General features: G+C 38.8%; 1 protein-coding gene and 1 long non-coding RNA gene across 10 annotated transcripts in view; one reads left to right on the top strand and one right to left on the bottom strand.

Annotated features, from left to right (window-relative positions):
* Positions 1-20,228, bottom strand: part of Oseg5 (intraflagellar transport protein Oseg5) — a 323,588-nt gene that overhangs the window by 196,717 nt on the left and 106,643 nt on the right. The gene's annotated exons all lie outside the window — the stretch shown is intronic.
* LOC105667295 (uncharacterized) lies at positions 264-1,315 on the top strand. Its single transcript, XR_001099902.2, has 3 exons — positions 264-425; positions 795-877; positions 948-1,315. It is a non-coding gene; the product is annotated as an uncharacterized lncRNA (long non-coding RNA).

The raw sequence follows: 20,228 nt of genomic DNA, 5'->3' as shown, positions 1-20,228 counted from the left end.
AACATTTTTTACAAAAAATTTTTTTCTAATTTTCTTAAAATTTCGAGACAAAATCATCAAGATTTCTTTCCCAATAGTTGCATATACATATACATATATATATATATATATATACTATTATATTTGCACGATTGTTTTGGATAAATAGAGTATGCAATATATATATAAAAGGTGGATGAAATTATACGTCGAGTTTCTCACCTTCCTCTCTTTCTAATAATACACCATTGCCCTCTCTGTCATTCTCTCTCTTTCTATCTCCCTATCGCCTCCCGCCTCTTGCCTCCCGCGCCTGCGCCATGCGACGCGACCAAAATAACAAACGGAAAAACAATTCGCACGGACAAGAGGTTATTCCAGGTTATTCGACGTGCAACGTGCATCTGATCATTCATTTTTTGTGCATTTGTGAATTATAACCAGAGGTGAGTACATAATATATCCTTATTATATGAAAAATAATACGATCGTGGTTTAATTGTTTTTAATAGTGATTTCTTTGTTGAAATAGAAATACTGACAATGACTATAACCTTAAAAAGTCGCCGTGGTGAATTAAACCACGCGATTATTTTTCCGTAAAGAAAATCTTTATTTTAAATCATTTTGTAAATTTTCATGGTCGTACTACTTAATTTTTATTCATATAATAATGTTTATTTATTTCACAAAGGTAGAAAATTGTAAATGAAAATATTAAGCATAATGTATATCATTTAATTTCCTTTTAGAAAAAGTAGCACTATATTACTGCCTTGCACCCTTCTATCTGTATATACTTCTTTCATTTTCAGCACGAAAAACACTGGCTATACAGCAAATATAAGTAACCGCCTTATTCACTCACTCCTGGATCTAACAGATTCGAAATCTTCAAGTAAGTTAACTATTATTTATTCAATCAAATATTCTGCAGCATAATCTATACCTAATGATATACTCTTTAGGTAATAATAAATCATCTGCAAGAACACCAGCTCCGTCCACGCCAGCCACAATAGCAACAACTGCTAACAAAAGCTTTGCGATTTGCAAAATTTTCATGGACCCCAAGACAGAACGATATTCAAGGAAGAAATATTAGAAGTTTTGCGCACAGTGAAGCAACGATATCGTAACAAAAGAAAAAAATCAATGAATGATGAAAGAGATGAGGAATCTGATCTCGACGGGGACGAATCATTAGATTCAACCGATTATGAAACAGATTTATAAACAAATGTTTTTATATATAGTCTATTTTTAGTTATTATATATAATATATAATTCATTATATAGTTTTTTCTAACAATAATATAATAAATAATTTTATATACAAAATCTACCTTTTTATTTCCTTTCGTGCAATAATTAATTGTAATATTAAAATAAAATTATTGCAATAAATATATAAAACACGCTTATTCATGATGCAATTGACGTTCATATCGCTCGCACGCGTGAGGGTCATATTTTTATCGCATGCATGCAGTCTCACGCGTGCGAGCAATATGAGTCTCCAATGATGACGCATCTGTTTAGTGATAAGAGCTCACGCGTGCGACTTCATCCGCACTGCGTGCGCGCACAGTGAGGTTATTTGTGCAAGCATTTTGTTATCTGGGATATGCGCTTTATATACTTTTCACATTCTCTGTATATACATAGAATATACAATATACATATATGTATATACATAGGACGTACATAGAATGTTTTAATGTTTATTGGGAAGTTTCATGTGATATTAAATACCCTTTAATTTGTTGACCTGTGTTATTATCGCCTCTTTTTATTGTATTGAAAGAAGTTAGTGGAACATTTGGTCTCAGAGTACAAGAAACAATGTTTAAGGCACCTAATATTTTTGTTACGGTTTCGAAATCCGGGAAATTAACAGCGCATTATTTTAAAATTTGAGACGTATTTTTTCTAAACGTAGGTCCAAAATCTGTTTACTATTAGATTCGTGGACTGGTCATTGTCTAAATATTATTCAAGAATTTAAACCAGAATCTACAGAAGATATCATTTTGTTGACTATACCAGCTGGAACAACAGGAAAAATACAACCATTAGATGTATATGGTTTTCGTTTGTGGAAGAATTTCATTAAACACTTTTCTGATACTGTAACGCTTTTAGATTTGGAAGTCAATTTGCATGCAAGAAACACCATCTTAAAATTACAGTCATTGATACATAATCAATTTCCGTCGCCAAAATTCAGAAATTTATTGAAATACGCATGGTATAAAAGCGGGTACGTAATAAATAAGCCCGAAAAATTCGAAACACCTAACCAGTGAAATTTTGTTTCCATAAACAGTCAAAACCAACATGCGATATTTGTGGCGCACCTGCAATAATTACTTGCGCATGGTGCAAGAAATCGCTTTGTATGAATCACTTTTTTCACGAACATCACCTTTGTGATACGTTTGTTCCATAAATTCATCTATTTTTAATATATGTTAATATATGTATTATATTCAATATATGTATAATAGTATGTTATTGTTGAAGGTAAAGTTGTAATTCTTTCGACATATATGCATATTATTATAAAGGAAATAAAAAAATAAACAAACAAATGTTTCTAGTATTGATTAATAGAAGAACCTGAAATTAATTGAAATTCTTTGCATTAACATTGAAAAACAATAAATTGCATTTTAATTGTAAGATTTTTATTTATTTATTTCTCTTTCGATATAATATAACTATAAAAGTGTAAAATAGAGGGGATGCCTTGGCAATAACTTTAGTAAATTTTGTTCTTTGATCAGAACATTTTTCCGAATACTTCATAACACGCTAATCTTTATTTTTAATTTTATTCGTCTTATCAATTACATAAGCGCGCAACAAACGATGCGTTATACAGCGCGACGCATATACTGCGACATTGACAGCTCATTTCTGAAAGATGCGATTTCGAAACATAATAAAATCATATATGGTTGCATTGAGCGTAAAAAATGCTACAACTTTTGTTATAACAAAAATTTTGAAATTCGTAAATTAATAAGAAGGGGTAAGGGTAAATTAAAAAATATAAAATTTTTTAAATATTTAGCTACGCGTTATAAAGCTCATAAAAGACCATGCAACTTTTATTCGAAACATTTTTTGATATTTCTTACAGTTTTGACGATATTCAGTCAAAACCAAAAAAACCGTTTTAGCTTGTAGGGGTTGTTCAATCCTAAACATGCGAGAAAGCAGATAAAAAAATACGTGTCTCTTATTTTGAGCTACTTTACAACATATTTAAAGCTCGTCAAAATCGGAGGGGGACACTTGGGTCTGTTTCCTTGTGAGTATAGGTCATATCAAGGTCACCTTAAATTTTTTAAATTGGAATCTTTATTTGAACGAATGAATGAATGAATAAATGTTTATTGTTACTCTCAGGGTTACAAGATCACAATATCACGCCATACATCTTTATCCTTACATCTAAAAATTTATTCCAGACTTATCTATCTTAACCCTATCCGCCTCTAAAGCAGGAGCGTGAGCTACAAGTGCTTACCCTCCTCTTCACCTACACATACACAACACACACACGCGCGCGCACAGGTCACCGCTATTGGGATTTCCGTTTCAATTGTTCTCCATTACATCTTGTTTATCTTATTAATTCGTCCCTTCCATCTCTCTCTTCTCTCTCTCTCTCTCTCTCTCTCTCTCTCTCTCTCTCTCTCTCTCTCTCTCTCTCTCTCTCTCTCTCTCTCTCTCTCTCTCTCTCTCTCTCTCTCTCTCTCTCTCTCTCTCTCTCTCTCTCTCTCTCTCTCTCTCTCTCTCTCTCTCTCTCTCTCTCTCTCTCTCTCTCTCTCTCTCTCTCTCTCTCTCTCTCTCTCTCTCTCTCTCTCTCTCTCTCTCTCTCTCTCTCTCTCTCTCTCTCTCTCTCTCTCTCTCTCTCTCTCTCTCTCTCTCTCTCTCTCTCCCCCTCTCTCTCTCCCTCCCTCTCTCTCTCTCCCTCCCTCTCTCTCTCTCTCTCTCTCTCCCTCCCTCTCTCTCTCTCTCTCTCTCTCTCTCTCTCTCCCTCTCCCTCTCTCTCCTTCTCTCTCTCCCTCTCTCTCTCTCTCTCTTTCTCTCTCTCTCTCACTTTCTCTTCCTTCCCCCCTCCCTTATACAGCGTTCCCCTTCTTCCTCTTCATTTAGTACTTAACCTACCGCCTCTTGCCAGCATCCTCCTCCCTCCTACCACTCCCTACACCCCTCCCAAACATGTTCTTACGTCTCCCTTTTCCCTCTACATTTTCTTCTCTCTTCGTCCTCCCAGTACCTTTTTTCCCTTACTTCATTCCTTAACCTAAACTTCGCCACCCTTTTCCACCTGGTTTCTCCCCATCTTTTTTTTTAATATCCCGGTATCCTTTCTTCTTTCACCTTCTTATACCATCTATTAAACATCGATTCACTTATCCTTTTTCATCTTTTTTTCTGTTTTTTTTTTGTCCTTTTTCTTTAATTCTCTATACCATGCTTCTTCTTCCTTCCTCTTTCTTTCTATCTCCTCAATTGTCATCTCCTTTTCTTCGAAAAACTTTTTCCTTCCGTTCTCCCATTCCGACATCACACTTTCTTCCTTAAATCTTTTCCTCATTTCATCCCTACATTCTCTCGCCAGTTCGCTTCTTTTCCCTTCATCTAATCTCTTCAAATCCCCATCCCCTCCTGCTCGCTCTTCTTCTTAGCTTTTCCCTTTACATCTCCTTTTTCACCAAATACCATGGTGTCCTCGCTTTTACCCCCAATACCCATCTCAAATACTTCTTCTCTATCCTTTCTATTTTCTCCCTCTCCTCCCAACTCCAAATCTCTACCCCATATCCCAACACCGTCCATACCAATTTGTCGAACATCCATATTCTTCTCTCCTAATCCCTTTCAAATCTTCTTTTTCCTTGAAACGGTCCGTTTGTCTGCACGGAATAGTTCGCCGGGATCAGGAGTTCGGTTGGTTGGGGGCACGTTAAAAGAATGCGCTGTTTTTGTGTAATAAAATATAACGAGGTTTATTATGTAAATTGATGTTAGATACGTACAGCCGTGTGGATACGGTGAGTATAAATGTGTGTTACATGCGATGTCTGAACTCGTGTTATAATTTAGTAACAGTTACGGCGGTGTAAGGCGGCGTGTAACGATGGTCGTACGGCGACGCGGAAACGTCGGCGCAAGCGCGGGTGCCGCGGTTGTCTCTAGATCGCTGGGTAGCGAGCGCGTGAATCGATACGTGCGAGCGGTATCGATTATCGATCGAACCGGTCGGTGGTCGATTATCTATCGAACCGGTCGGTGATATACGAGTATGCTCGTATGCGAGAAGCGAAGCCGAGTATGCTCGGCGATATACAAGTATGCTCGTATGTAAGGAGCAAAGCCGACTATGCTCGGCGATATACGAGTATGCTCGTATGTAAGGAGCGGAAGACGAGTCCTGGGAGTACGCTTGGTCGGAATACGAGTATTCTCGTATCGTGAGGGAACGGTTTCTAGAGCCGAGTATGCTCGGCGGGGCACGGGTGTTCCTGTATCGTGCGGAAGCGGTTCCTGGAGCCGAGTATGCTCGGTCGGTGCACGAGTATGCTCGTGCTCGTGGGGCTGCTGGGCATAGGCTCCGAGTGCTCTCGGTGGATTGCGAGTTCGCTCGCAGAAGGATTGGATGTTCGCTGGCGAGCAGCGAACAGGATCTGGTAAAAAGGCGTACAGCCGGGCCTCTTTTATACCCGGCTGTCGCCCGACTGGCTTAGGATCGACAAGCATCGGCGGCCTAACCAGCGGACTCCCACCTGGTAATTTTCGGAACGGTCGGTTGTGGGGGGACCGTCCGGCGATTGACCGCCGGTGTTTATTGAAAGCGTTTATCGGCGCTCGATGCGTCTTTTGTTGGCTACGATGTTCGGTCTGTAGCCGTGACGATGCATGCTGCATCGTTACATCCTATTCCCCATACCTGACCTATTACTTGTTGCTTTTTTACCCTTTTCCTAATCTGCGCCTCCTGCCCATTGTTTCTTTTTGTATCATGTACGCCAGATATCTAATTTCCTTTACCTCCTCTATTACCTTCCCTTTCCATCTTTATATCCTTTTTCTCCATCTCTCTCCTCCCTTCCTAAACCTCATGATCTTTGTTTTTTCCGTATTTAGTTCTAATTCCTTTTTCTCCAGGTACCGATCTAATCTTTCCATCATACTCCTCATCACTTTTTTATTTTCTGCCACCAATACTACGTCATCCGCATACGCTAAAGAGTATACCCTACGCTCTTCTAATCTTATCCTTCCCCCCATTTCACTTTCGCTATTTCTTCCACTATGTCCGCTAAAAGTATGTTAAATAATGCTGGGCTTAAAGGGCACCCCTGCCTCACTCCTCTCGCCGTCCAAATATTTTCCCTCATCTCCTCCCCTACTTTTACTTTGCTTTTTGTCTCCTTTAATACCTCTTTTACCCTCTCTATCACCCTTCCTTTATCCCCCTCTCCCTCATCGCCTCCACCAATACTCCCCCGTCCACCGAGTCAAACACTGCCTTTAAGTCGATGAACATTGCTGTCATTCTCCCTTTCCTTTTTCTCAGCTGTCTGTTGATCAAATAGTTTAGTACATAAATGTTATCTATTGTTCCCATCCTTTTCCTGAAGCCTGTTTGGTTCTGTGGCACTATCCCCCTCTCTTCCACTTCTCTCCTCAGTCTCTCTGCCAGCATTATTGCGTATATCTTATAGCTCGATGACATTAATGTTACCCCTTTATAGTCATTTACTTTCTCTCCCTCTCCCTTCTTCATAATCGGTACCACTAATCCTTTTTTTTAACTCTCTGGCCCTCCTTCCTCTCTCCACACCCTGTTACACATACTCCAGACCCATTCCTCCACCTCTTCCCTTCCATACCTTCATGCTTCTTCTGGTATCTCATCTGTCCCCATCGCTGTCCTATTTTTTAACATCCTTATTGCCTTCTTTATTTCCTTCCTTCTGTTCTTTTTCTCCCCATTCCTATCTTCTCTTTTTTTTTTCTCCCCCTTTTCTCCTTTTCTTTTTTCCCCCCCCCCCCCTAATAGCCTCATAGAATACTCCTTCTATTCCTCCATTCCTATCCCATTATTTATCCTTATCCTTCGTTTCCTCTCTGTTATGTATAAGCCTATTAACTAATACACACTGATTTACGTTGTACTAAATAGCCTTTATTATACTATCACATACACGAACATAGGAGTGTTTACTATGGAGTCAATACCCTGTGAAGGCTCAGTGGTGACTGACTCTTACAACGATTGCCGAATTATCGCGATATTTAGAATACCGTAACATCGGTAACTCAGCTGACTTACTTATCGATACATCACACTCTCCCTATTTATTATTTCTCGTACTTTATTCTCCCTTTTTACCTCCTTTGCTCTTTTTTTCACTTTTCATTTTCCTCCTTTCTCTTTCTTTCACACAGTTCCTTATAATATTTTCTTTTTTTTATACTCTTTTCCTTCCCCTCTTTTCTTCTCCATCCTCTTAATTCCCTTTTTACCTCCTTTTTCTTTTCATCACATTCTTTGTCCCACCATCTTCTTGTCTTCCCCTTTTTTCCCCAAATTCCTCTCAAATTCCTTTATCGTTTCTTTCATCTTCCTCTCCATCTCTTCCCATTCCACTCTCATCCCTTTCTCTCCTAATTTCATCCCTTCCATCTTTTGTTTAAATTTGTTGCACTCTTCCTCATTCCATACCCCTCTTCACATCCTCTTTTCTCCTCTCTCAATCTCCCGCTTCTCTTTTCTCCTTTCCTTTGCTTTTTCCCCTTTACCCATATCTCCACTGACTGATAGTTTGAGTCAATTTTGTTTCCTATCAATAACCTTCTTATCCTTTCTCTCACATTCTCATCTCCCAATCTCACAGTCTATAACAATATTTTCTTTTCCCCCTGTGAAAGTGTACTCCCCCTCCCCATTCCCGTCTGTGCTTCCGTTCAACATTCCCTACCCTCTTTCCTCTAAAGACTCCATCAATTTTCCCTCCCTACTTATCTTTCCATCCTTCGATCTCCTTTACCTCCTTCCCCGTTCCTTTTTTTCCCTCTTTCACTATTTCTATTCCTCCCTCCTCTACCCATGTTTGTGTATTAAAATCCCCCTCCCCCCTAATTATTGTGTTCACTTCATATTCTTTCTCCCCTACCCACTTCTATACTCTGTAAGATTTCCTCCATATTCCTATTTTTGTATACTTCCACTACCCTCCATTTCTGTTTTCCCTTTCTTACTCTTTCTACTATTATCCCTTTTCTTTCCGTTTCTATTTTTTTCTCTTTTTCTATCATCTCCTTTTTTATTCTCATTATCATTCCTTCCATCGCCCTTCCTTTTTTATTTTTTTTCTCTGCCACTTGCACCACCCATTCATATTCTCTTGGTAACTTTTCTTTCACTTCTCTCCATCCTTTTTTATCCATCCACGTTTCCATTAACACCATTACATCCCAATTTTTTAATCCCTCCCAAAATTTTCCATCTTTATTTCCCAACCCTGCCACATTCCAGAAACATATCCTTCAATCTTTCCCTTCCACACCTTCCTCCTTCTCCCTTCTGTCCTTTTCCCTTCCCTCTCCTATCCTGAGCTCCTCTCCTTCTCCACTCCCCCTTCCTCCCGTTCTCCTAATTTTGTGTTACCCTTTCCATCCTTTATTACCTACTTCCTCCTCCTCATCCCACCTCTATTACTGTCCATTTTTCCTTATTCTTCCATATCCTATTCACACATTTTTTCCCTTCTTTTCCTCTTCCCTGGCCATCTCCTCCAATTTCCATCTCATCTCCTCTCCTTCCACGTCCAGTCCTCTAGTATCCTTTTTTTCCTACCCTTAAGCATCTTTTTCTTCTTCCATATCTCTCTTCTTTTCTCCTCATTCTCCATCCTTATTCCCACTATCTCTCTTCCTTTTTTTCTGTCCTTGCACCACCCATCCTCCGCTATCCTCTATATCTATTCTATTTTTACCTCCATTCTTATATCCTTCATTATATTCCTATCGATTCTTTCTTGTTCTCTTCCTTCATCTCTATCTTTTTTATTATCAAGTTCCTTCTCCTCTCCTCCCTTTCTTTCCTTTCCATTTTTTTTCCATCTCTTTCACTCTTTATTTCTTTCCCCTCTCCCTTCCCTTCTTTCCTATTCCCCTCTCTTTTGTTTTCTCCATCTCTTTCTATCTTTTTAATTCTCCTCTCCAGTCCCTTTATATGCTTTTTTATTTTCTCTCTCTCCTCCTTCCATCTTTCCTCCCTCTCTAATTTCCTTCATCTCCTTCTTTATATCTTCTATCCCCTCTTTTATTTCCTCCTTCATCTGTTTCATTTCTTCCTACCATTCCATTAATCCCATTTTTCATTACCTCTTTCATTATCCCCTCTATTTCCTCTTTCCATTTCTCTATCTCTTCCTCTCCTTTCAACATCTCCCTCTGCTCCCCGTCCTCCTTTTTTCCCTTTTTTCCGGTAATCTCGATGTTTTTTTGCTTTTATTAAATATACCTCTCTCTTCCTCTTCCCCCCTCTCCCACGACTCCTCCTTTTTCCTCTTCCACATCTCCTCTATACCCATAGCTCTCACATCTTACTCTCCCTTTTCTAGCCTCCCTTATTCCTTCTGCCATTTCCATTTTCCTTTCCATCTTGCTGTGTCGCCACCAGTCAATCCGCACCTACTACCTCTATGTTCTACTTGATCCCTGCCCTCTCTACCTAATTCCATCTATGCCCGTCTCTATGTCCTATACTTAATGCCTGTCTATCCCTCGTCTTTTCCCTTAATCTTTCCCTTCCCCACTGCCCTGCCCTACACTCTCTCCACTCACACACACTTTTTCTCACCTCCACTCTCTCCTTCGCTCACTCTTACCCCTTTTTGCTCTCCTCTCGCTTCTCAAGTCACCCAGAAATTTTGTTCTAACTCTACGTGTCACGCTCTATCGCACCGGAAACGGAAGTCTGGAATCTTTATTTTTTTATTTTTGTAGCTGACGTTGAGACATTTTAAAATACTGGTTACAAATCTTTTTCTAAGAACTTTGTGAGTTTTCAAAGTTTATGTACTGCCCGCATTAGCATTACGCAAAAAATACGACGCGGAGATTGTCTGGTTGGATTTATGATTTTTTCGTGCGTACGTGTATATGCGTGTGTGTAGGGGAAAGGGAGAGAGGATGGATGGATGCGTGCGCCTATGTCTATAGACGGTTATCAGTATGCTTATTATTTTATTAAGAGGACCCTGCTGTCGTCTATTTTATTTTATCCGGCCAAATATTTATTTCTTAATTAGAGGTAATCTTTTTATTAACTGTACAGAATTAAAAATTCTTTGTAATATTAAAGTACCCAAGGAGAACAGAAAAGTCAAAATGATATCAAAATGATATCAAAATATAATCAAATTTTAGTTTGTCAAAATGACGTCAAATTGCATAAATTTTTAATATTTTTATGACGTCATATTGATATTATAATGACATAATTTTGACGTTCTTTTCACCATTTAGAATTAGTAATAAAATATTAAAAGAGTAATCAATATTATATTTAATTGTTTATTATGCATTTATTTAATATATGTTTTATACATTATTTTTTCAATAATAAATCCTCATTATGCGTTTAAGTATACAGATTACAGATAATACAGAGGTCACTTAACATAGTCTTATTGCACAGTAATCTACCTTATAAATAAAAAAAAGTAGCTCTTTCTCAAACACAAATCAAAACAATCATATTTTTCTTTCACTTATACAAAATTAATGTTATCTATTTTTTTGAATGATACATCTCGAACACTCCATTCTGATAAGAAATTCAATAAATATGTCTCTATTTCATGAACAGGACGATCTCTTAAATATTCAATATCAATTCTAGCTTCATCGTCTTCTAATTCATCACTGACACTGCTGCTATTATGTTCGCTATATTCATTTTCATTAGCAGCATCATCATTGTTTGTGTTGTGTGGTGGATTATTTAATATATTTTCATTAATTAAGTCATTATCCTGAACATTATTGCTTTCAATATGTATAGCAGGTAAAAGATTATGAGAAAGATTACAGCGTGCTTCGTCTAATTCATTTAATACATTTTCTACCTCAGTCAACTGATCTTCAATTTCAGCTTCACATAACCGTTTAGCATTGGCTTTAGAAGCCTGAGCATATTTTCTTTTCATAACTATATCTAATATATGGCCCAAAACAAAATATATATGAATATTATTATATGTATATAATTGAAAAATAATCCATTTAAAATTCCAGTTTGCTACTGTAAATTTTATTTGTAGTATAGATAAAAATAAGATATGGTAAAAAATGACGATTTTAATTTTAATTTTATCTACAACACTCAGTCTAGATGCCAAAAAAGAAAATAAAAAATTGGAATTTACTTACCTCTTTAGTCTAAAATTCTTTCGACATTTTGTTTTAACCTCACACTTTAACGTCTTCAATGTTGCTCACTTGTACTAGTCTAGAAAAGTCGAACACTGATACTTAACGGAATTTTCCACAATTAATGTTACGATGCAAATAATCTTCCAGAATTACAGAAAACACGAAACTCTGCTGTACGCGACAACGTCTTTTCCGATTACGACGCCGTAGCAGTGATACCATGATGTAGAGCACGTAGCACGCCGCGGAACATGAAACCGAACGCGCAAGTGCAGGTCTTGCTTTGTCTCGACTATGAGCACAAAATTCTTAATCCTAGATTTTTATAGACATTAAAACCACAGCAACTGACTTTACATAAATACCGAAATTCCCAAAAAATTTTAATTGTTTTTATCGTTGTTCTATCTTGCTCGCTGATTTCGACTGACTGCGCAAAAAGCAGACCGCTTTCCTTTTCCATACTACAAGGTATCTTTCTCAATAAGTTAACTCTTGAAGATTATTATATCTGAATGGTCATACACACATTTTTCTGAATATTCTTATATCATACTTTTTTATGTCGAAAAAACATCATATTTTTTAAAATCAAAAAGGCACAATAAAAAAGAAGTCAATATAAAGTCATTTTTAAGTCATTTGAGATCGAGATTTTTATTAAGACCAAAAAATGACGTAAATTCGGTCAATATGACGTCATATTGATATTATTTTGACTTTTCTGTTCTCCTTGGGTATATACGCTAATGTATTAAAATCTGGCCAAATTTGAACCAAAAACTTTTATTTATTGATTCTTGGGTCATTTCATTGAAATATTCGGTTTATATAAACGTTATGCAATTTGAAATTGTATACAAGGTGTCCCACAACTCCCGCAACAGCGGAAAGGGGCATATTCCTGACGAAGAATAAATTCATAATACACAAAAATTAATGCTTAGGCTATAAAATTGTAGGAGTAATTAAAGGTTGAAAGTGATCAATAGGAGAGCATGGAACGCGACGCTTTTATTTAAAAATTTAGTAAATGTTCGTGATAAGAATACATGTTATTAATACATAACAAATTTATTAAAATTGTTTGTTCTTTTATGTTAATAAAATTTCTTTGTTTATGTTCATGTGTAATCCGAATTTGCAATAAAAAGTTTCATGTTTTATTTTAAAAATTCGACTTCAGATTTGGATATTTCCCATTTCCTACCTAGCTATCCTATTCGTAAATCACACTTTAAAAATAATTTCAAGGTCGATAGAGGTATTTTAGAAAAAAATGTTTTGGACAAAAGTTTCTTATTTTTCGCCGGAGAATCCGAATCTGCAATAAAAAATGCCATATTCCATTTAAAAAGTTTGACTTCCGGTCTAGACAGCCTATTTTTGGTCGGTACCGGAAGTTGAAAATATCACCATTCGTACCCGTACCATACAGCGTACCCGATTTACTTATTAGTACTTTTCGGGTATTTGATAAAAACAACTTCCCTTCGTTATAAACGGGGTGTACGAATGGTCTCAGACACCCTATATATTGCGAACAAAATAGTGATTGTTAATAAAATAGAATGCACTAATCACTTGCTTCGCAATTTATGCAAAACGCTGAAAGCCGTGACGGAGACAGTTCAGCCAAAGTTACAGAGAAAGCGTGGCTTTGTAGTGTTACGTCCTGATAGGACTCCACGATTCTTTTCTTTCTCGCGAGTTTATATTTTATTAGAAACGAAACCGTATCTGGCAAACACGGGAAGTAATAATTTTAAACTGTTTGAATAATGTCGACATAGCCTAACAAAGCTTCTTTCACGCTGCTTCCGATAAACAAATTGTGGCGGCTCACCGCCACACCGCTACACTGACGCGGCATAATACGCCGCGGCGCCGCTACGCGCCGCAGGGCTTCTGCCGAGTTACGAGCTTGCGGATACACCGCCAGGTTGCGCAGGCGGTGAAAAGCTTTCTCGCGATCAAGCATCGATCGAAGCGGTATAAAAGAGCTTCTCCGCAGATATTTCTTCACTCACTCGCTTCAAGGCGAGCTCTCTACAGGGCCCTTGATCTGAGTCTTACTCTGCTTTAGCAGAGCTTAACCAGAGGCAAATTTGTCTCGCCGTTTTTCTCACGTTGCCTCGCAAGGCACGTAGAAGAAAAACAGAGTCCCAGCATCGGCCGCACACTTCAACCAAGCGGCCCGCTGACACATCAGTACCGCCGTCACCTCCTCAGACTCTAGCGTGGAAGCTAATTCCCCTAGAGTTCTGCGTCCGGTTGACTCGGCCACCAAGGGACACTCTCGTTGCTGGCGACATCCGAATTCGGAGACCTCTCTCTCCTCGGTACACAGAGCATTCTGTTACGCCGAGAGCCAAGACGGTTGCAGCTACAGGCACACCGGAAACTCGTTCCGTAGCCATCCAGACTTCGCCGCCTAGAGCTTGCTCGGAGAGCAGCTGCCAGACGGAAGACATTTTCCAAACGGAGTTCCTCCAACATCGGGAAAGGGACTACAACGAGCCGATTCAATTGAACCGTCCTTTTTAGGACCTGTTCAATATACAAAGACGCGGCCAGTAATTTCTTACCGCGCCCATCAATTTTTCTTTTAATTTCTCGTTCTTACACACATACCGAGAAAGCGCCTCTGGCGCAATCAATTAATTTAAATAGAATACAACACTTGTATATATATTCATTTCTCTGACGAGGAAAATAAAATTATATTTTCTAACGAAATTGGTTCTCATAGTCTTTAACCAAGTCGAACGCATCCTTTGGGCAATACGCCCATACAAATCAAAAATTCATTTAACTCACAGGAGCGATATTTAAATCTAAACTTTTGACAGAACTGACGTCATAAATTGAATGTTAAATGATCGCAAGTTAAACTTCCTGCAGCGCTAAACGCTAAGACCAAGCAAATCATCAGCTCCGCTAAAAGAATTTTTCGCATAAATATAAATCGTCGACACTGGTTGAGTGTTTGTCAGATATTTCGCACTGCGAATGCGTGGGCGATTATAAATTTGTCAATCAAATTGCACTGCGTAAGGACTAAGAAACCACCCTACCATACTCATGTACCACCAATAGAATGCATAGATTCTTCTAAATATAAGCAATCTATGCCTCACCGAGATCAGAAGAACCAATTAACTTTTTCATGAGACCAACGTCCGAAATTATTAAGTAGGGACGTAAAAGAGAGGGGTAACAATTATAAAAACCCATGACAGCCCTTTCCGGAGAGAATATTTCGGAATAACATATCAGCAAGTCTTAGAGTCTGCGGTTAGAACTCAGTTCGAAAAAAATCACTAAACAAGTATTTAAAAGTGAACAAACTGTGCCGGTTAACGTACGATCATCAATAACGAACGATCATCAATAACAACAAGTGAGAGAAGCCGCCGATCTCGCTTCCGGAACCAGAGGCCCCCCTCTTAGCCTAAACCAGCTCTACTATTTGAACTCCAGAGCCTTGCAACCACTCCAAGCAGTAAGTCCCTCTATTTAAATTCTTTTTTTATTGATTACATCCCCCTGCTTTCCCCTTGAGTTAAACAACCAGATTCAGGTTGGTTTTCTTTCTTATATTTATAGTGAACAATTCGAGTTCTAGTTCTAATGCCATCCGCCGTTCACGCCAAAGTCGATCTCGAGTGGTCCAAATAATAAGAAGTTTATTATGCATAACGTCGCTTGCGTCACCGCACCTTAGATTTAGAGTTAATCGCCTCCGTCGCGCCGCGCGTTACTCCACTACACTACGCCCACGCACACGCACACTACCGAGACAACTCACAAACAGAGATGACAGTCTTCTCCGTCTCCCGCACCTCGACTTCCCTCCATCTCTCCAGCTCCTTCCGTAGAATTTCTTGAAGAAATAATTCCTGTACCTGCCTCTCCTGAGCCGAGGCCTCCATCCCCAAATCAACCCTTCCCCGATGATATCGATCGATATCGAAATAATAAATCTTTTTCCGGATGAACTCTTCTCTCCAGACATCTATTTGTTACCCACTTGCCGAAATTCTCCCATAAGATATTCCACTCCACCTCCATCTTCCCCCCTTTCCACGCTTCCTCTAGAGTACCAATATCACGTAAATTTCTTTAATCCCCACGAAGAGTAATACAATCCCACACACACACACACATAACACCTACACTTGTAGCTGTAATCTTTTTTTTATATATCAAATTGTAATCGATATGATAAGTTTCTATTTTTATAAGTTAAAATTAATAAATAAAAATTAATTAATAAAAATTAATAAATATGCCTTATATCTTCATGTATCAATTAACTCAAAATTATGTTCTTCTCTGATTAAATGAAATTTAAACTTATATTTAGATTTTTATTTTAATTACTACAGACACTTCATTTTCATCCCTCCTTTAAAAGTTTGCACTGATTCCGTCCCTGGTAATTGAGATCTCTATCTCAGACCAAAAAGGGAACCATCCGAACGGCAATACTGAATAACGGAGTAAGAGCGACCTTCAGTCGTTGACCCGTTTTCAGATCCAAATAAACAAACTGTTCGGAGCACTGGGTCAGACCCTTGAAATCTGACCGGCGATACGCGCCTGTTATTATCCTCCTGACCTCTCCAACTCAAGACGTAACAGTAGAAATACGAAATATTGTGAAGAACATTTTAAAAATATGCACGGACATATTAAAAGTTGCCGTTGTACAAAGAGCAGAAAGTCAATATCACAATATTATAAGGCGATGTAATTACAAAAAGACATATTGAACAATCCTAACCATATTTTTGGTGAACATAAGAAATGTAAAGAACGCGATCGTACATGTGGAGAAAACAGTGATAAAATACAAAATGATATGCCATATCTGAAATTGCATGGCTTATAAAAAAATAGAGAGTGCTATAATACACCTAAGTGCTTATTCTAACAGTTTATTGTTACATTTAACAAACAATCCTGCAGAATCATTCAATTCAATTATCCGCAAGGAAATTGGTGGAAAGCGCATTTTGGCAGACAAGGTTCTTATAATGCTAGGATTGCGGGAGCTGTTGTGTAACGTACACAACAAATTTTTACGTAAATGTACAAAGGCATGTGTAAGGATCTTCCTCCTATTATCGAAAATTTAAAAAAGTGACGACAAATAAAAGTTTCGAGAAATAAAGAATCTCAAAAAATGAATTGAAGATCGCAAAAATACAAACGAGAGCTAGGACTAGATCGTCAGTATAGTCTGCAGTCACAAAAACCAGACCTTGCCTTACCTGATGTATTTCAACACTTGTGACGTGACGCTTTTGGAGCGCCGTCACAAGGGCGATAGCCCGACCGAGGGAGCAAAGGGTCCTGGAGTTGCTTCTCGCGTTGAGAGAGCAACCCGCGAGACTCCACCATTTTTCGCGTATTATTTTGTATTTTGTTCCCGTTTTGTATGTTTATTGTTAATTAAATTGTAAGGCGAGACCCCGTGCGAGCGGCGTTGCACACTTTGTGCCTTCGGGCGAAGATACAGCATCGCCATAGAGACTGAACGCCGGGGGACCACCAACGGGTGTCATGTGCTAGTGATCCCGCCGGAAAAAGGTCAAGTACCACAACCCCGTCGCCTCCGCCATCCCAAAGCCTAAAGTCTAACTCCGCATTGCTTTCAGCCGCCAACAGCAAAGTAACGCAGCAGCGGACCTCGCCCGGCTGCAGACGGCGCCAAGGACTCCGCGGAGGCTGCACCCGGAAGGGTCGGAGTATGGCCCGGCCAGCCTAACCAGTCCTTTCCGGAAATATCGGCGTATCAACGCGATACGGATCGGCTGATTTGAAGAAACCACAGAAAGCGGGGGGGGAGGGGGGGAGGGCGCCCTGGATGAACTGTGGTCGGTTCTCAGGGGCCCCTCTTTTCGGAAAATCGGCAGGATGCACGAGAAGGCGACGCGGGATTCGAAAGACCAACTTGCACATCAGAGAAGATTCACTGTTCGGTGTGCCGTGAAAAAGTGAGGACGAGCTCCAGGACGCTTCCGACGACGCCGAAGACGCCGACTTGATGTAAGCCGCCTCTCGGGTAGCCGTAGAGTTCCGTCCGGTTATGGTTGGTAGCGTGAGTCTAAAGCTCTGTATTTAGTGTCTCTCACACGACTAACCGCGATTTTGTTACCGTGAGCGCGTTTTTGGCGCGCTCAGTTACCGCATATCCAGCTGGCTCCGGATATCGCGTCAAAGTCTCTTCATCCTGCGTAAATCAAGCACCGACAGTCTCTCTCTCGTTACCGTTTCGATTACCGTTCCGTTTCGTTACCGTGTTGCCGTACCGTATTTCCGTTACCGTTTCTTTTTTTGGGATACTGTCTGTTTGCTACCGTTTTTCTTATGACCGTCTTTGTTACCGTTTTCCACGTTACCTTAATATCGAAAACTATCGCGATTCGATGTCTGCGGGCGGATTTTGCGCGGAAACGTTCTCCGAGAGACGGCTGTTACCGCCACTTTAGCTTCTCGGCGAGAAACGAGAGAAACCCGCGAAAATAGCCGCTCCGCGACATATCATTTTTGGCCGACTACCGTCGTTCGAATTATATTTATTTGGCCTTTACCGGTCGCGTCATGTTATCGGGATACGTGCCATCTGTTTCACTTAGTATCGTTGGATCTGCCGCTAATTTTCGTGATCGCGTTTCCGAAGGATCATATCGTTATCGAAATTCATTCTTGTTACCGATTTTGTGGGCGAATTGCCTTACTGCCACCGTATTAAACTATCTCCGCCGTATCGGCTCAGGCCGAACCGTCTACTCATCTTTAACCCTTGTAAACCAAATTGTTGAAATATATTATTGTTAAATCTTAATTGCTGAGTTGTCCTTGTGTTCGCCTCTCACTCCAAACTCTCAACGTAAAGTAAAAGAACTGCGCCCCTTTGCTATATACTGAGCGGGGAGCGGCCGGACATATTATAAGAATTATCTAAGTTACCGTTACCGCGGTGCGATTACACGCACCTGGCGCCCATTTCCGGTTACCGATATCGCGTGAGTTACTTTGCTCCTGAATTACGCGGAGCACCGCGAGTTACCGAATCGTGCAGTTATTGCCGATATCGCGTGAGTTACCTTGCTCCTGAAATACGTGGAGTACCGCGGGCTATCGACTTTCATTGGGCGTGCTCCCTCGGATCTGGCGTGATTCCGAGGCTAGTTCACGTCGCACACTAAAACAAAATTATATCGAAAAGTTGGCGAAAAATGTTGAAAACTGGTAAGAAATTGAATAAAATACATCTAATTTTCGAACTGTATGTCTCATAAAACCAACAACGTTTTTGTGAACCAATTGTAAAGAATATTTTGTTTTCACTGTCCATCGATATCGCAGCCATGAAATATGGTCGCCATAAGGGGAAAGTTGCTAGAAAGGATTTAGCGGCTAAGCTTAACAAAAAATTCAATTATGTGAATTGTTTATTGATTTAGATAATTCATGCTTTTCCTGATGGACTTATTAATGGTGATGATAAAATCTGATAGAAATAAAATCCCCTATCAACAGAATTTGACAGCCAAAAAAGCTATAAAAAAATTGTCTTTATTAAAACGAATATTTGATAAAAAAGATGTAAATAAAATTAATGGATATCATCGATATTTTTATTAAATTCAGGATCAGTTAAATATAACACAACAAAACTATTACATTTTCGCTATATGGACCCCAAAAAGTTAAAAAACCGTGCATGTTAATAGAGACAATGTCTTTTGGGAAAAAGAAATGATACTTGTCTTAACACGCTTCCATTATGAGTGTATGTTGCCAGAAGTCTTGGACAGTCGAAATAATAGACATATGTCAATTAAAGATTCAAAATATATTACGGACGCTAAAGAACAAGCATGTAGAAAGAAAAATACTCACGTGCAACAAAATAAGCGTCTCAACGAAAATGAAAACATTTTGCCAGTGAGCAAAAAATTAAAACAGAAAATTTTGTTAATAGACGCCACAAGTATTGCTGCTGCTCTGGATATGGAACAAGATAGTAGTCGCATCTTAATCAGTTATTCAAAGAGTAAACAAAATGACGAAGATGAAATAATAGAAGATGAAAACGCAGAAAAGTTTTTTGTTAGATAGATTCCAATTGCTTCTCTTCCTTCGGAGAGAAAATGTTCTGCCTATACAGAACAAAGTAAATGATGATTCATTAGACAGATTCTCGCGCGTCGTTAGAGAAACTTCTTGTTTCGAAACGCAAAGCATTCAGTATATAGAATTTCTTGATCTAATGGAAGCCAGTGATAGACAAAAGCTTACAAATTATAGAAGGGAAATGTACTAATCACTGGTGATGTATTTTTTTTTGATGGGACAAAATTACACGTCTATGATAGCATACCCGGCTGTACATACAAAAAAATGGGTAGAAGAAAAAAAAATATATTTACGAACGTTTTTCAAAAATAAGCGTTTGTGATATAATTTTTGAAAAAGTGTAAATACAATCGGATAGTGTGTGTTGTGGAATTTATGTTCCTGCCTTTGCCATAGATATAATCTTGGGAAAAAATTCCTGTGACGCATATACCAATAATATTAAAAACATGAAACGTCATTTTATTAGTATTTTAGAGAACAAATTACTATTTTAGGTGACAAATTGTCACCTTTCCCAAGACAATAAATGTCTTTCACTACATCACGCAATTTAAAAGAATTTATTGTAATGTTGTTTGTTTCTCAAATCATTATTATGTTATTTAAAACATGTAGCATGTAAT

The sequence above is a fragment of the Linepithema humile genome, chromosome 4, assembly GCF_040581485.1.
Source record: "Linepithema humile isolate Giens D197 chromosome 4, Lhum_UNIL_v1.0, whole genome shotgun sequence".
Lineage (NCBI taxonomy): Eukaryota > Metazoa > Arthropoda > Insecta > Hymenoptera > Formicidae > Linepithema > Linepithema humile.
This window is presented reverse-complemented; position numbering and strand designations above follow the sequence as displayed.